General features: G+C 48.4%; 1 long non-coding RNA gene across 1 annotated transcript; it reads right to left on the bottom strand.

Annotated features, from left to right (window-relative positions):
- Positions 1-7928: 7928 nt before the first annotated feature.
- Positions 7929-17342, bottom strand: LOC144040860 (uncharacterized). Its single transcript, XR_013289884.1, has 2 exons — positions 16685-17342; positions 7929-10797 (listed from the first exon to the last, which is right to left on the bottom strand). It is a non-coding gene; the product is annotated as an uncharacterized LOC144040860 (long non-coding RNA).
- Positions 17343-18051: the final 709 nt, after the last annotated feature.

The following is an 18051-nucleotide window of genomic DNA, read 5'->3' as shown; positions in this document are numbered from 1 at the left end:
GACCGCTCAGCCATCCTGACAGCTCTTTCCTTCCCAGGTTCTTTGGGGGACTTTGACACCTGGTAGCCCGCCATTCATTTCAATGGGGCATTTCGACCATTCATTCCTATGGGGGAATCTCTGGGATTCGAACCCTCGCCTCCAGTGGGGAATGCGACCCGAACGCAGCGACTTAGACCGCTCAGCCATCCTGACAGCTCTTTCCTTCCAATGTCCATTGGGGGACTTTGACACCTGGTAGCCCGCCATTCATTTCAATGGGGCATTTCGACCATTCATTCCTATGGGGGAATCTCTGGGATTCGAACCCTCGCCTCCAGTGGGGACTGCGACCCGAACGCAGCGACTTAGACCGCTCAGCCACCCTGACAGCTCTTTCCTTCCAATGTCCATTGGGGGACTTTGACACCTGGTAGCCCGCCATTCATTTCAATGGGACATTTCGACCATTAATTCCTATGGGGGAATCTCTGGGATTCGAACCCTCGCCTCCAGTGGGGACTGCGACCCGAACGCAGCGACTTAGACCGCTCAGCCATCCTGACAGCTCTTTCCTTCCAATGTCCATTGGGGGACTTTGACACCTGGTAGCCCGCCATTCATTTCAATGGGGCATTTCGACCATTCATTCCTATGGGGGAATCTCTGGGATTCGAACCCACGCCTCCAATGGGGACTGCGACCCGAACACAGCGACTTAGACCGCTCAGCCATCCTGACAGCTCTTTCCTTCCAATGTCCAATGGGGGACTTTGACACCTGGTAGCCCGCCATTCATTTCAATGGGGCATTTCGACCATTCATTCCTATGGGGGAATCTCTGGGATTCGAACCCACGCCTCCAATGGGGACTGCGACCCGAACACAGCGACTTAGACCGCTCAGCCATCCTGACAGCTCTTTCCTTCCCAGGTTCTTTGGGGGACTTTGACACCTGGTAGCCCGCCATTCATTTCAATGGGGCATTTCGACCATTCATTCCCTATGGGGGAATCTCTGGGATTCGAACCCTCGCCTCCAGTGGGGAATGCGACCCGAACGCAGCGACTTAGACCGCTCAGCCATCCTGACAGCTCTTTCCTTCCAATGTCCATTGGGGGACTTTGACACCTGGTAGCCCGCCATTCATTTCAATGGGGCATTTCGACCATTCATTCCTATGGGGGAATCTCTGGGATTCGAACCCTCGCCTCCAGTGGGGACTGCGACCCGAAGGCAGCGACTTAGACCGCTCAGCCACCCTGACAGCTCTTTCCTTCCAATGTCCATTGGGGGACTTTGACACCTGGTAGCCCGCCATTCATTTCAATGGGACATTTCGACCATTAATTCCTATGGGGGAATCTCTGGGATTCGAACCCTCGCCTCCAGTGGGGACTGCGACCCGAACGCAGCGACTTAGACCGCTCAGCCATCCTGACAGCTCTTTCCTTCCAATGTCCATTGGGGGACTTTGACACCTGGTAGCCCGCCATTCATTTCAATGGGGCATTTCGACCATTCATTCCTATGGGGGAATCTCTGGGATTCGAACCCTCGCCTCCAGTGGGGACAACGACCCGAACGCAGCGACTTAGACCGCTCAGCCATCCTGACAGCTCTTTCCTTCCCAGGTTCATTGGGGGACTTTGACACCTGGTAGCCGCCATTCATTTCAATGGGGCATTTCGACCATTCATTCCTATGGGGGAATCTCTGGGATTCGAACCCACGCCTCCAATGGGGACTGCGACCCGAACACAGCGACTTAGACCGCTCAGCCATCCTGACAGCTCTTTCCTTCCCAGGTTCTTTGGGGGACTTTGACACCTGGTAGCCCGCCATTCATTTCAATGGGGCATTTCGACCATTCATTCCTATGGGGGAATCTCTGGGATTCGAACCCTCGCCTCCAGTGGGGACTGCGACCCGAACGCAGCGACTTAGACCGCTCAGCCATCCTGACAGCTCTTTCCTTCCAATGTCCATTGGGGGACTTTGACACCTGGTAGCCCGCCATTCATTTCAATGGGGCATTTCGACCATTCATTCCTATGGGGGAATCTCTGGGATTCGAACCCTCGCCTCCAGTGGGGACTGCGACCCGAACGCAGCGACTTAGACCGCTCAGCCATCCTGACAGCTCTTTCCTTCCCAGGTTCATTGGGGGACTTTGACACCTGGTAGCCCGCCATTCATTTCAATGGGGCATTTCGACCATTCATTCCTATGGGGGAATCTCTGGGATTCGAACCCACGCCTCCTTTTGGGACTGCGACCCGAACACAGCGACTTAGACCGCTCAGCCATCCTGACAGCTCTTTCCTTCCCAGGTTCATTGGGGGACTTTGACACCTGGTAGCCCGCCATTCATTTCAATGGGGCATTTCGACCATTCATTCCTATGGGGGAATCTCTGGGATTCGAACCCACGCCTCCAATGGGGACTGCGACCCGAACACAGCGACTTAGACCGCTCAGCCATCCTGACAGCTCTTTCCTTCCCAGGTTCTTTGGGGGACTTTGACACCTGGTAGCCCGCCATTCATTTCAATGGGGCATTTCGACCATTCATTCCTATGGGGGAATATCTGGGATTCGAACCCTCGCCTCCAGTGGGGACTGCGACCCGAACGCAGCGACTTAGACCGCTCAGCACCCTGACAGCTCTTTCCTTCCAATGTCCATTGGGGGACTTTGACACCTGGTAGCCCGCCATTCATTTCAATGGGACATTTCGACCATTAATTCCTATGGGGGAATCTCTGGGATTCGAACCCTCGCCTCCAGTGGGGACTGCGACCCGAACGCAGCGACTTAGGACCGCTCAGCCATCCTGACAGCTCTTTCCTTCCAATGTCCATTGGGGGACTTTGACACCTGGTAGCCCGCCATTCATTTCAATGGGGCATTTCGACCATTCATTCCTATGGGGGAATCTCTGGGATTCGAACCCTCGCCTCCAGTGGGGACTGCGACCCGAACGCAGCGACTTAGACCGCTCAGCCATCCTGACAGCTCTTTCCTTCCCAGGTTCTTTGGGGGTCTTTGACACCTGGTAGCCCGCCATTCATTTCAATGGGGCATTTCGACCATTCATTCCTATGGGGGAATCTCTGGGATTCGAACCCTCGCCTCCAGTGGGGACTGCGACCCGAACGCAGCGACTTAGACCGCTCAGCCATCCTGACAGCTCTTTCCTTCCAATGTCCATTGGGGGACTTTGACACCTGGTTGCCCGCCATTCATTTCAATGGGGCATTTCGACCATTCATTCCTATGGGGGAATCTCTGGGATTCGAACCCTCGCCTCCAGTGGGGACTGCGACCCGAACGCAGCGACTTAGACCGCTCAGCCATCCTGACAGCTCTTTCCTTCCCAGGTTCATTGGGGGACTTTGACACCTGGTAGCCCGCCATTCATTTCAATGGGGCATTTCGACCATTCATTCCTATGGGGGAATCTCTGGGATTCGAACCCACGCCTCCTTTTGGGACTGCGACCCGAACACAGCGACTTAGACCGCTCAGCCATCCTGACAGCTCTTTCCTTCCCAGGTTCATTGGGGGACTTTGACACCTGGTAGCCCGCCATTCATTTCAATGGGGCATTTCGACCATTCATTCCTATGGGGGAATCTCTGGGATTCGAACCCACGCCTCCAATGGGGACTGCGACCCGAACACAGCGACTTAGACCGCTCAGCCATCCTGACAGCTCTTTCCTTCCCAGGTTCTTTGGGGGACTTTGACACCTGGTAGCCCGCCATTCATTTCAATGGGGCATTTCGACCATTCATTCCTATGGGGGAATCTCTGGGATTCGAACCCTCGCCTCCAGTGGGGACTGCGACCCGAACGCAGCGACTTAGACCGCTCAGCCATCCTGACAGCTCTTTCCTTCCAATGTCCATTGGGGGACTTTGACACCTGGTAGCCCGCCATTCATTTCAATGGGGCATTTCGACCATTCATTCCTATGGGGGAATCTCTGGGATTCGAACCCTCGCCTCCAGTGGGGACTGCGACCCGAACGCAGCGACTTAGACCGCTCAGCCATCCTGACAGCTCTTTCCTTCCCAGGTTCATTGGGGGACTTTGACACCTGGTAGCCCGCCATTCATTTCAATGGGGCATTTCGACCATTCATTCCTATGGGGGAATCTCTGGGATTCGAACCCACGCCTCCTTTTGGGACTGCGACCCGAACACAGCGACTTAGACCGCTCAGCCATCCTGACAGCTCTTTCCTTCCAATGTCCAATGGGGGACTTTGACACCTGGTAGCCCGCCATTCATTTCAATGGGGCATTTCGACCATTCATTCCTATGGGGGAATCTCTGGGATTCGAACCCACGCCTCCAATGGGGACTGCGACCCGAACACAGCGACTTAGACCGCTCAGCCATCCTGACAGCTCTTTCCTTCCCAGGTTCTTTGGGGGACTTTGACACCTGGTAGCCCGCCATTCATTTCAATGGGGCATTTCGACCATTCATTCCTATGGGGGAATCTCTGGGATTCGAACCCTCGCCTCCAGTGGGGACTGCGACCCGAACGCAGCGACTTAGACCGCTCAGCCATCCTGACAGCTCTTTCCTTCCAATGTCCATTGGGGGACTTTGACACCTGGTAGCCCGCCATTCATTTCAATGGGGCATTTCGACCATTCATTCCTATGGGGGAATCTCTGGGATTCGAACCCTCGCCTCCAGTGGGGACTGCGACCCGAACGCAGCGACTTAGACCGCTCAGCCATCCTGACAGCTCTTTCCTTCCAATGTCCATTGGGGGACTTTGACACCTGGTAGCCCGCCATTCATTTCAATGGGGCATTTCGACCATTCATTCCTATGGGGGAATCTCTGGGATTCGAACCCTCGCCTCCAGTGGGGACTGCGACACGAACGCAGCGACTTAGACCGCTCAGCCATCCTGACAGCTCTTTCCTTCCCAGGTTCTTTGGGGGACTTTGACACCTGGTAGCCCGCCATTCATTTCAATGGGGCATTTCGACCATTCATTCCTATGGGGGAATCTCTGGGATTCGAACCCTCGCCTCCAGTGGGGACTGCGACCCGAACGCAGCGACTTAGACCGCTCAGCCACCCTGACAGCTCTTTCCTTCCCAGGTTCATTGGGGGACTTTGACACCTGGTAGCCCGCCATTCATTTCAATGGGGCATTTCGACCATTCATTCCTATGGGGGAATCTCTGGGATTCGAACCCTCGCCTCCAGTGGGGACTGCGACCCGAACGCAGCGACTTAGACCGCTCAGCCATCCTGACAGCTCTTTCCTTCCAATGTCCATTGGGGGACTTTGACACCTGGTAGCCCGCCATTCATTTCAATGGGGCATTTCGACCATTCATTCCTATGGGGGAATCTCTGGGATTCGAACCCTCGCCTCCAGTGGGGACTGCGACCCGAACGCAGCGACTTAGACCGCTCAGCCATCCTGACAGCTCTTTCCTTCCAATGTCCATTGGGGGACTTTGACACCTGGTAGCCCGCCATTCATTTCAATGGGGCATTTCGACCATTCATTCCTATGGGGGAATCTCTGGGATTCGAACCCTCGCCTCCAGTGGGGACTGCGACCCGAACGCAGCGACTTAGACCGCTCAGCCATCCTGACAGCTCTTTCCTTCCCAGGTTCATTGGGGGACTTTGACACCTGGTAGCCCGCCATTCATTTCAATGGGGCATTTCGACCATTCATTCCTATGGGGGAATCTCTGGGATTCGAACCCACGCCTCCTTTTGGGACTGCGACCCGAACACAGCGACTTAGACCGCTCAGCCATCCTGACAGCTCTTTCCTTCCAATGTCCAATGGGGGACTTTGACACCTGGTAGCCCGCCATTCATTTCAATGGGGCATTTCGACCATTCATTCCTATGGGGGAATCTCTGGGATTCGAACCCACGCCTCCAATGGGGACTGCGACCCGAACACAGCGACTTAGACCGCTCAGCCATCCTGACAGCTCTTTCCTTCCCAGGTTCTTTGGGGGACTTTGACACCTGGTAGCCCGCCATTCATTTCAATGGGGCATTTCGACCATTCATTCCTATGGGGGAATCTCTGGGATTCGAACCCTCGCCTCCAGTGGGGACTGCGACCCGAACGCAGCGACTTAGACCGCTCAGCCATCCTGACAGCTCTTTCCTTCCAATGTCCATTGGGGGACTTTGACACCTGGTAGCCCGCCATTCATTTCAATGGGGCATTTCGACCATTCATTCCTATGGGGGAATCTCTGGGATTCGAACCCTCGCCTCCAGTGGGGACTGCGACCCGAACGCAGCGACTTAGACCGCTCAGCCATCCTGACAGCTCTTTCCTTCCAATGTCCATTGGGGGACTTTGACACCTGGTAGCCCGCCATTCATTTCAATGGGGCATTTCGACCATTCATTCCTATGGGGGAATCTCTGGGATTCGAACCCTCGCCTCCAGTGGGGAATGCGACCCGAACGCAGCGACTTAGACCGCTCAGCCATCCTGACAGCTCTTTCCTTCCAATGTCCATTGGGGGACTTTGACACCTGGTAGCCCGCCATTCATTTCAATGGGGCATTTCGACCATTCATTCCTATGGGGGAATCTCTGGGATTCGAACCCTCGCCTCCAGTGGGGACTGCGACCCGAAGGCAGCGACTTAGACCGCTCAGCCACCCTGACAGCTCTTTCCTTCCAATGTCCATTGGGGGACTTTGACACCTGGTAGCCCGCCATTCATTTCAATGGGACATTTCGACCATTAATTCCTATGGGGGAATCTCTGGGATTCGAACCCTCGCCTCCAGTGGGGACTGCGACCCGAACGCAGCGACTTAGACCGCTCAGCCATCCTGACAGCTCTTTCCTTCCAATGTCCATTGGGGGACTTTGACACCTGGTAGCCCGCCATTCATTTCAATGGGGCATTTCGACCATTCATTCCTATGGGGGAATCTCTGGGATTCGAACCCTCGCCTCCAGTGGGGACAACGACCCGAACGCAGCGACTTAGACCGCTCAGCCATCCTGACAGCTCTTTCCTTCCCAGGTTCATTGGGGGACTTTGACACCTGGTAGCCCGCCATTCATTTCAATGGGGCATTTCGACCATTCATTCCTATGGGGGAATCTCTGGGATTCGAACCCACGCCTCCAATGGGGACTGCGACCCGAACACAGCGACTTAGACCGCTCAGCCATCCTGACAGCTCTTTCCTTCCCAGGTTCTTTGGGGGACTTTGACACCTGGTAGCCCGCCATTCATTTCAATGGGGCATTTCGACCATTCATTCCTATGGGGGAATCTCTGGGATTCGAACCCTCGCCTCCAGTGGGGACTGCGACCCGAACGCAGCGACTTAGACCGCTCAGCCATCCTGACAGCTCTTTCCTTCCAATGTCCATTGGGGGACTTTGACACCTGGTAGCCCGCCATTCATTTCAATGGGGCATTTCGACCATTCATTCCTATGGGGGAATCTCTGGGATTCGAACCCTCGCCTCCAGTGGGGACTGCGACCCGAACGCAGCGACTTAGACCGCTCAGCCATCCTGACAGCTCTTTCCTTCCCAGGTTCATTGGGGGACTTTGACACCTGGTAGCCCGCCATTCATTTCAATGGGGCATTTCGACCATTCATTCCTATGGGGGAATCTCTGGGATTCGAACCCACGCCTCCTTTTGGGACTGCGACCCGAACACAGCGACTTAGACCGCTCAGCCATCCTGACAGCTCTTTCCTTCCCAGGTTCATTGGGGGACTTTGACACCTGGTAGCCCGCCATTCATTTCAATGGGGCATTTCGACCATTCATTCCTATGGGGGAATCTCTGGGATTCGAACCCACGCCTCCAATGGGGACTGCGACCCGAACACAGCGACTTAGACCGCTGTCACGTTCAGATGTAGACATTTATCAAATAAAGAGAGAGGAAGCATCTGGTTCCAAATTTATTGCTCATGAGGAAGAGAAAACTGCAGCCTTAGTTTGATCGGTACAGAGTCTCTTGGTTCATCATTCAAATAGCCCCCATATATATATTAATCGGGGCATCTGATTACATGACAGAAAGAGAAAAACAACTCCTATCTCACTTCACACTCTCTAAGTGCGGCATGCAAGTCCAGGGGCCCTGGCGTTGACGTGCGTCTCGTCTTCTTATCAGTTGTCCTCACTCTGCAGCTGAGTCGTCCTCTTGCAACTTCACCCAATACAATAACACTCCTTTGCAATACATAACAATCCTAAACAAAAACTACCACATGATTACGTTGACTTACACTTCAATGTATTTATGTTCTCACTGCAATGTGTTTTCCCAAGAGGCAATTCACTTCAACACGGCAAATGTATAATAATCCTCCAAAATAATTCTTACATTTCCCTCCTGTTTATTCTACATTTGCCTCCAAAAAATTTGTCATCAAAAGAACTTCCATAAAGGCTTTATTCAGTTGAATCATTTACTGGATGACAAACTTAAACATTCCATCATGTCCCCTTATATATATATATATTAAGTTTTAAGGTGTGTAAAATAGGACGGCAGGAGAAATTATCTCATCATCTGTTTGGTCATTAGTGTCCCCTCCATCACCATTATTTTCAGAAATAAGCAAAGGGTACATCTCTTGTATTTTAGAATTTGTGGGAGCGATGACGGTTGAGATAAGTCGGACGAGTAATGCGCGAATGCAGGGAATACAACAACATCCACACAGCACAAGAATTGAGGTGAACAGAGTCATAGAAATCATGACAGAAAATACCAAACTTTTATATTTACCAAACGTTTTTTCCCACCACTCATCCCATGCTGAGGTGGACACACCTGAGTGTTCTTTCATCTTTCGATTCAGGGTGCGCAGGCCTTCAATGGCTCTCGTGAGGGACCCATCCGGAGATGTGTTGTTTGGTATAAATGTACAACACTGGTCCCCAAACATAGCGCAAACGCCACCTTTCTCTGCCAGTAGCATGTCGACCGCAATGCGGTTCTGGAACGCCATGAGTGATGTTGCAGCCAATTGTTCTCTGACAGCTATAAATCCTTCTTCAGTATAATTCCCCAATTTTTGTACATTGTAATGGATGTAGTTGATTCGGTCTACATTTTTATTAGGTGTTATCCATATGAAAATAGATTCCCACCCCGCTGCAATTTGATTTGCCAACTTATACTCATCCGGAACGCCGCGAGGAACTCCAATTGCATCCAAATAGGTTGGTCCACCGTCCCACCAGGAAGCACGTCGCTTTCTTGAGAGATGGTGGAGGGGATCATGAGCTGAAACTGCTCTCTGAATATCCCCCAGTGTGGATGGAAAAATAAGCACCGGTAACAGCAGAGACACCAATGCACACACACCAGTTGCATCATTCAAAGAATCAAACAATTTGGTGCCTCCGCACCACCACCACACGTCACTTCGTGGCAGCAATGGTCCTGTTTGGAGCACAGTCGTTTTACACCATGTTGGAGCGAGGCTTCCCACTTTATTTTTTGTTCCTGTAAGATTTGTGCATGAAAAGTTAGCCATTGCAACTTCAACAGAAAAAATTGGTTTATCTTTTGTTGCCTTGGTTACAGGATATACATCATTCCAACTAGCACAGGCTGCATTAGGCGACACTTTTGTCATTACTTCCATCAAACATGCTGGTGGAATACTTGTTGGGATTACTCTTAACAATGGTCTTGGTCCCATACATGAAACGCAGCTGTAATTTGCTGCCTTTGCAGCCGTTTCCATTAACAGTAGCCAATTATTTCCTAGTTGAGTGACGCCTGTTATGGCTAAAAATTTATCATCGACAGAAAGCTTTTCTTTTAACTTTATCAATATTCGGGATGGCTCGGTCTCTAGGGTTTTGCTTTTTTGTGAAGGCGTGTGGACAGCTTCCACGGGGTCTGTTAAAGTAGAGGATACGCAAACGACTATGGTGTGATAAGGGTCTACCCCCTGAGCATGTGGACTCAGATCTAGTTCCTCACATGGATTATTATCGCATCCCCAATTTGTGGCTTTGACGGTTAGCTGGAGACCCACTGCCACATGCTTTAAAGATATTTGTGGTCGTAGTATTTTTGCACACCTATTCGTAGTCCAATCAGACCAGTCATCCCCTGTTTCTGCCACCAATCCGTCCCATCCCCTGGTTCTCGCGGTTAAATACCATGTGTATTGTCGTCCATAACTCTGCGCGCTGTACACATGGCGTCCCACTTTTAAAACGGTTGCCTCACTTAACGTAATTTGGGACCATGGTATAATGGCAGTCGTGACATTGTTTGCTGGTAGGCAAAGCATTGTTACCGGATTTGCAGAGCTATCACTTCTTGTACATGACGTGAAATTCTTTTTATCGGGTAATCTTATTTCCTTCGTTGACCCTCCTCTATTATTGTTTGTCGGTGCGTAATTTGGTGAATGGATAGCCTTCACGGTCACAAAGACCACACAACATAGTACCGCAAATCTTATCCACGCAATAGCCATGTCGACCGAGAACCCCTAATTAGGTTAGGCGTCTTGGAAAACTTCACTGACCGCAGGTATTTTCAGATTCTATATATCTGCTCCCACCTTTGAATCAGACTTTCGCTCACCCTCCCTGTTGGGTTTGTCGGTTGAGATGACCTTTTTACAATGCGTAAGATGTATCCAAGTGCTCCTTGCTTCAATCTTTATGGCCGTCGGCGTGGTCAGCAGCACTTGATGAGGGCCTTCCCACTTTGGAGAATTCCAGTGCTTCTTTTTGAGGCTTCGGATCAGTACCCAGTCTCCTGGAGCTACCAGTTCTTCCTGTTGGAGAGAAGCACAATCGCCTTCTGGTAATTTCAATTCATCTCTTTTCTCTAATGTTTTTCGCATATAATCGGCCAAACTGGCTTCGTTGTCCACTTCCCAGTATGTGGAAAAAACTGGTAACTTATATGGTCTGCCAAAAAGGACCTCATAAGGTGTTAGACCTGAGGTACTTGTAATGTTAATGTATAATTTTACAAGATCCACGCACTGGGTCCAGGGTCTTTTAGTTTCTTCCATACATTTTTTTAGTCTGTTTTTTACAGTTCCATTCATCCTTTCTACTAAGCCTGCACTTTGGGGATGGTATGAACAATGGCGTTTTAGGGCTATGTGAAACATCTGCCCTATTTTATTTATGATTTGATTTACAAAATGTGTTCCATTGTCACTGTAAATGGTTTCTGGTATGCCATATCTTGGTATTATGTCTTTACATAGTGCCTTTGCCACTGTTAATGCGTCTGGTTTTTTGGATGGGAAGATTTCTACCCATTTTGAATATGCATCTATGATAACAAGGCAATATTGTTTTCCTTCACTTTTGCTCAATTCAATGAAATCCATATGGATCCGTTGAAAAGGGTATGTTGCCTGCGGAAACTGTCCCCGTTTTGGGCGCACATTTCCCTGGGGATTATGTCGAGCACAGATCATACAAGCTCTACAAAAATTTTTTGAGTATAAATTAAAGCCATATGTCGTATATATTTTGTGTATCTGTCCCACCATCCCCCCTGTTGACACATGGGTCACACCATGTGTCAATATAGCGGCCCACTTATAAAGATTTTTTGGAAGAATGGGTTTCTTTTCTGAGCTGACATAAACACCATCAATTAAAGTCGCCCCCTGCTTTTCCCATTGTTCCTGTTCTCGCACCGGACTCTGTTGTTGCATGTCAATAAGAATCTTTTTACACAGAACACCGTCTGGTGGCGTGCATTCAGCCACTCCCAAGAGGGGTTTTACAGCCGCCTCTTTTGCTGTTTTATCCGCAAATGCATTTCCCAAAGTAATTTCGTCCGTGCCTGTAGTGTGTGCTGCACATTTGCATATCGCAATCCCAGTTGGCAACTGCACAGCGTTTAATAGATTTAACAGGAGATCCGCATGTGTCACTGGTTTCCCCGTTGATGTTATCATTCCTCTATTTCTCCAATATTGCGCAAACACATGACACGTCGAGAATGCGTACTGACTATCGGTGTAAATTGTGACTATTTTTCCAGTCATTAGTTTACATGCTTCTGTCAGGGCCACCAGCTCAGCAGCCTGGGCTGAATAGTGCGAAGGAAGTGGCTCCGATTTTAGCACCGTGTCCAGCGAAACTACTGCATATCCCGATTGCGTTTTACCAAACTCATTTTTCTTGGATGAGCCGTCCACAAAGAGAACGGCTCCGTTGGGTAAGGGTTGGTCTTTTAAATCTGGTCTGCATTTAGTCGTTTGTTCAGCCAGTTCCTGACAATCATGACGGTCACCATCCTCAGGAAGTGGCATTAATGTGGCCGGGTTCAGAACTGTACACCTTTCCAATGTAAGATGTGGCTGCGATAGTAGAATGGCCATACAAGATAGATGTCGGGCCGGGGACAAAAATATCATGTTGGTTTGCAACAGCAACGCAGAAACTGCATGTGGAACTTTTAGAGTCAATGGGTGGAAAAGCACTACTAATGAGCTGCTTTCCACTGCCATTGAAGCTGCCACAACGGCTCTCACACAATGAGGAAGTGCACATGCCACACTATCCAGCTTTGAAGAGTAATATGCCACAGGTCTTAGCTTTTCGCCATATTTCTGTGCCAGCAAAGACGTCATATATTCATTTTTACAGTCTACCATTTGAACAAAAGGTTTAGAATAATCTGGTAAAGCCAAGGCCGCACTTGACACCAAGGCTTGCTTTATCTCACAAAAAGCCTGTTCAGCTTCTTGTGACCAGTGCAAAGGTGAAGACATTTTTAAGTCCTCTTCATACATCACTTTTGAAAGAGGAGCAACAATTTCTGCATAATTTGGAATCCATGTCCTACAATAATTCGTGAGCCCCAAAAATGACATCATCTGCTTTTTCGTTAATGGTTTCGGAGCCTGCAAGACGGTCAGTTTTCTATCTTGTAAGATTGTTCGACCACCTTTACTCAGATTATGTCCTAAGTATTTCACTTGGTTTTTACACAACTGTAGCTTGTTCTTGCTTACTTTATGACCTTCCTTGGCCAAATGACATAACAGAGCAATAGTATCTGTTTTGCAAGCTCCCAAATCGGGTGATGCCAATAAGATATCGTCTACATAGAGTAGAATTTGGCTCCCACATGGTGGTTCAAATGTAGACATGCTCGCCATCATTACTTGTGAGTAAATAGTGGGACTCTCGCAAAAGCCCTGTGGCAATCTCGTAAACGTCAGTTTTTTGCCTTTGAACGTAAATGCGAACCAATATTGGCTATCCTGGTCGACAGGAACAGAGAAAAATGCATTGCTAACATCTACTACTGTAAAAACTGTTGCATCCGGTCTTAATGAATTTAGCAGTGTATGTGGGTCAGGAACGCAGGGTGCTCGTTGTATTACAGCGGCATTTACTGCTTGAAGATCCTGGACCATTCTCCAACCGACAGAAGGTGGAGACTTTTTTACTGGAAAAATTGGTGTGTTGCAGGGAGAATCCGGGCATTGAACTATTACCCCTGCTTTTATTAACGACTCAATAACTGGTTGTATCCCTTCTAATGCGTCTGGTTTTAACGGATACTGCCTTATGCATGGACGATATTCTGTTTTTGGTCTAATTTGCACAGGTTGTGCTCCTTTAATGAGTCCTACATCGGAAGGCCCTTCTGACCATAAACAATTTGGAACCCTTTTTAAAAATTCTTCCTCTTCCTCTGTTAAGAGGAAGGAATCAATATCGTGTCATTTTTGTTGGAGGTGACGTCCAGCATTGACCTGTACTTTCCAGAACAATGCCTTTCTCGTCATTTTTGCCCTCTCACTATATTCGGTGCCTGACTTTTCCCCGTCAGGTTCCCAATCATTCACGATTTGGCCCAATTTTACGAATCCTCCCAATTGATTCCATTTTAAGTCAAAAGGTTTGAATAATGACACGTGTGGAGGCGTCATTTCCTTATGTAGATCTTCCAGTTTAAGTGGAAGTCTGACGCCTGCCGCTGCGGTTCCCAAATTATCAGTATACAAATAATCAATCACGATTGTCTCGGGAGTATATTTTTCCAATTTAAATTCATATTCGGGATCCGGACATGGGGTCTTTTTGTACCACATAGTTACATGAAGGGAGTTCTCATTCATCCTATTTTGTTCTTCTGTTACAAAATAGTCGGCTTGTTCGAGCAATGCCTTTCCTGTACACAGTGGCGGTTTATTTGTCATATCCAATGAGTAGTAAAAAAGCGGTTCCCCAAATCCTTGCATCACATACAAATCTGATTCAATTATTTCACTTCGTCTCTTTACCACCATGTGTCCCTCGGGTGTTGATATTAACGCTAATCCCAATCTACACAGCCCATCTCTCCCCAGCAAATTAACGGGACAATCTGGTACCACCAATATTGGCAATTTGCACGATTCCCCCAGGGGGTCTCTTATCCACACAGGGTTAGTTTCAGAAACTGCAGAGAGATCCCCCTGAGCTGTCCTAATCCATATCTTATTTGTTGACATGACGGCACCTGGAATAGGCTCATTACAAGCAGTTTTACATGCCCCTGTGTCGCAAAGAAAGGTCATTGGCTTTCCATTTACCATGAGTTGCACCTCTGGTTTTGAAATATCGAATACCAAGATCTCTTGTAAATTTAATGTCACATTTTCTTCGATGGCTTTTTGTTTGTCATCCTGTTGGGAAGCTGTTCTTTCTAGTCATGCATCATTCCTATTGTGGGGACAGTGCCACGACAAATGCCCTGTCTCCCCACAACACCAACAGGTGACTTCTTTTGGGCCTGTGGCGTAGCCGCGCCCCTTGCCGGCGGGTCCTATTTTAAATTGAGGTCTACCCCTTCCTCGGCCCCTGTTTTGGTAAAAACCTTTTCCTCGGTTTTGAAAGTAGAATTCATTCTCCTTGTTCTCAATAATAAATGTGTCTGTCTTTTTCTTTTTGGCCTGCAGTACTCTTTCAGCATGCAGTGCTTGACTAATGTATTGTTCTAACGTTCCCGTTGCTTTATCCACCCAATGTTTTTCAACCCACTGATGAATAGTGTGATGCGTGTTGGCATGGAGAGCATTTTTTAACTGCTCCTCAAAAAGACTTCCTTCATCGTGATTTTCAGGAATGCCGCTATTAGCTTTAAAGCACGCAGTCATTCGCACTCTATAATCATCGAATGGTTCCCCCTCTTTTTGGGTTACTCTCCCGATGGCTGTATAATTTGCTCTTACTTTAAATTTTTCTCTTGTTCGGTCCATTAATCTGTGGACCTGGTGTGTAAGTTCTCGGCTATCATGAGCCAATACAACGTGGCAATCCTTTGGTTCCCAATCTCCTCTAACGCTATGCCAATCATTTTTTAGGGCTGTCATCCACACCTGCTGGACCTCTACCCCGTTCAGGTGGTAAGACCTTCTGAGGTCTTCCATTTGTTGCACAAATTCATTAACATCGACTTTGTGGGATGTAATGCCATCTACTGCTTTCTTAACATCCTCCTGAGTCCATGTTCGATGTACCAAAATTGTAGGCGAATCGCCATCTACATTAGGATTTGCCACCTCTATCATCGGAAAAGAATCTTGTAATTCCTCCTCCGATGAGGGAAGCTTCACTTCCTCAGGGGAGAAAAGCTTCCCCATTGTTTTAGAAAAAGTAACTCTCAAGTCCCCCTTCTTTCTTGTCTGCATGGTATTACCCACGGCCCCCGTGGGCGGGGGTGAGGGTGGCAAGGGAGAACTTGGGAGCGGCGGATACAAGGTCGATTGTAGAGATTTTTCGGGGGTTTGTTCCCTATCTTCCCATTTTTCCTCTTTTTTAAATCCCACTGGCCCTGTCTCATCATCTTCTTTTCTTTGAAACATGACTGTGTTTTCCCCCATCTCTTTCTCTTTTTCCCATTTTTTATTTTTGGACTCTTTCTCGATTTTATCATTATTTTTATCTTCCCTCCTTTTTTGTGCCATTACCATCCAAAATTCTGTATCCTCGTATCCGTCTTTGCTCATTTTCTTCTTATTATTTTTTCGTGTGGTTTTTATTTTATCTTGCAAATTAAATATTTTTTGTGTATTAAGCTGGCCGGCAAATTCATATTTCGTTATCCACAAATTTAAATGTTTTGTTTTAGAAGGACATTGGTTTTCTACAAACTTCCAGTCCTTACATGTTAACTGTTGTTTCGGGTCTTTCTTGTTGGCTATTTTGCTATTTGTTTTCCCCATGTTGAAGTCAGTGATTTTCTTAAATAGATTAAACTGACTTTAAGTCCCCGAACAAACAATAATGAGGTAGCGAACCTCCACTCACACCCCCTCTTAAACGCGCGTAGGACACCTTTGCCCTCTTTTATAGACACTCTCTGTCTCTTTACGCAACATTGACTAGTATTCTTACGGTTTTGATTCACCCTCAGTTTTATAGACTCCTCTGTCTTTTCCCCTCCCTCAGTTTTATAGACTCCTCTGTCTTTTCCCCTCCCTCAGTTTTATAGACTCCTCTGTCTTTTCCCTCTTCCCCTCAGTATTTTTTATTTTTTTTTTATTTTTATTTTTATTTTTTTTTATTTTTATTTATTTTTTAATTTTTTTTTTTTTTTTTTTATTATTTTTAAGTACGTACAGGACACCGTCGCCCTTAACTTTAAACGGACACTTATTTACCAAAAATCCGCCAATGAAAATATAAGTGTCCTACCAGTGTTGCCTTCTCTCTTCCTGGCTTGCTTCAACCTTTAGTCCCCAGAAACAGGGCCGAGGTCCAGTCCCCTAAAAAGGGACAGCTGCCGTGGCCACGGTCTTTTCTTGGTCGTCGGCTCTGCCTCCGGGCACCTCCGGTATGTTGCAATCCGGCTACGAAGGACCAATTTAAATGTCACGTTCAGATGTAGACATTTATCAAATAAAGAGAGAGGAAGCATCTGGTTCCAAATTTATTGCTCATGAGGAAGAGAAAACTGCAGCCTTAGTTTGATCGGTACAGAGTCTCTTGGTTCATCATTCAAATAGCCCCCATATATATATTAATCGGGGCATCTGATTACATGACAGAAAGAGAAAAACAACTCCTATCTCACTTCACACTCTCTAAGTGCGGCATGCAAGTCCAGGGGCCCTGGCGTTGACGTGCGTCTCGTCTTCTTATCAGTTGTCCTCACTCTGCAGCTGAGTCGTCCTCTTGCAACTTCACCCAATACAATAACACTCCTTTGCAATACATAACAATCCTAAACAAAAACTACCACATGATTACGTTGACTTACACTTCAATGTATTTATGTTCTCACTGCAATGTGTTTTCCCAAGAGGCAATTCACTTCAACACGGCAAATGTATAATAATCCTCCAAAATAATTCTTACAACCGCTCAGCCATCCTGACAGCTCTTTCCTTCCCAGGTTCTTTGGGGGACTTTGACACCTGGTAGCCCGCCATTCATTTCAATGGGGCATTTCGACCATTCATTCCTATGGGGGAATATCTGGGATTCGAACCCTCGCCTCCAGTGGGGACTGCGACCCGAACGCAGCGACTTAGACCGCTCAGCCACCCTGACAGCTCTTTCCTTCCAATGTCCATTGGGGGACTTTGACACCTGGTAGCCCGCCATTCATTTCAATGGGACATTTCGACCATTAATTCCTATGGGGGAATCTCTGGGATTCGAACCCTCGCCTCCAGTGGGGACTGCGACCCGAACGCAGCGACTTAGACCGCTCAGCCATCCTGACAGCTCTTTCCTTCCAATGTCCATTGGGGGACTTTGACACCTGGTAGCCCGCCATTCATTTCAATGGGGCATTTCGACCATTCATTCCTATGGGGGAATCTCTGGGATTCGAACCCTCGCCTCCAGTGGGGACTGCGACCCGAACGCAGCGACTTAGACCGCTCAGCCATCCTGACAGCTCTTTCCTTCCCAGGTTCTTTGGGGGTCTTTGACACCTGGTAGCCCGCCATTCATTTCAATGGGGCATTTCGACCATTCATTCCTATGGGGGAATCTCTGGGATTCGAACCCTCGCCTCCAGTGGGGACTGCGACCCGAACGCAGCGACTTAGACC

The sequence above is a fragment of the Vanacampus margaritifer genome, unplaced genomic scaffold (assembly GCF_051991255.1).
Source record: "Vanacampus margaritifer isolate UIUO_Vmar unplaced genomic scaffold, RoL_Vmar_1.0 HiC_scaffold_40, whole genome shotgun sequence".
Classification (NCBI taxonomy): domain Eukaryota; kingdom Metazoa; phylum Chordata; class Actinopteri; order Syngnathiformes; family Syngnathidae; genus Vanacampus; species Vanacampus margaritifer.
Note: the sequence above shows the minus strand (reverse complement) of the source record. Positions and strands in the feature narration are given on the sequence as shown.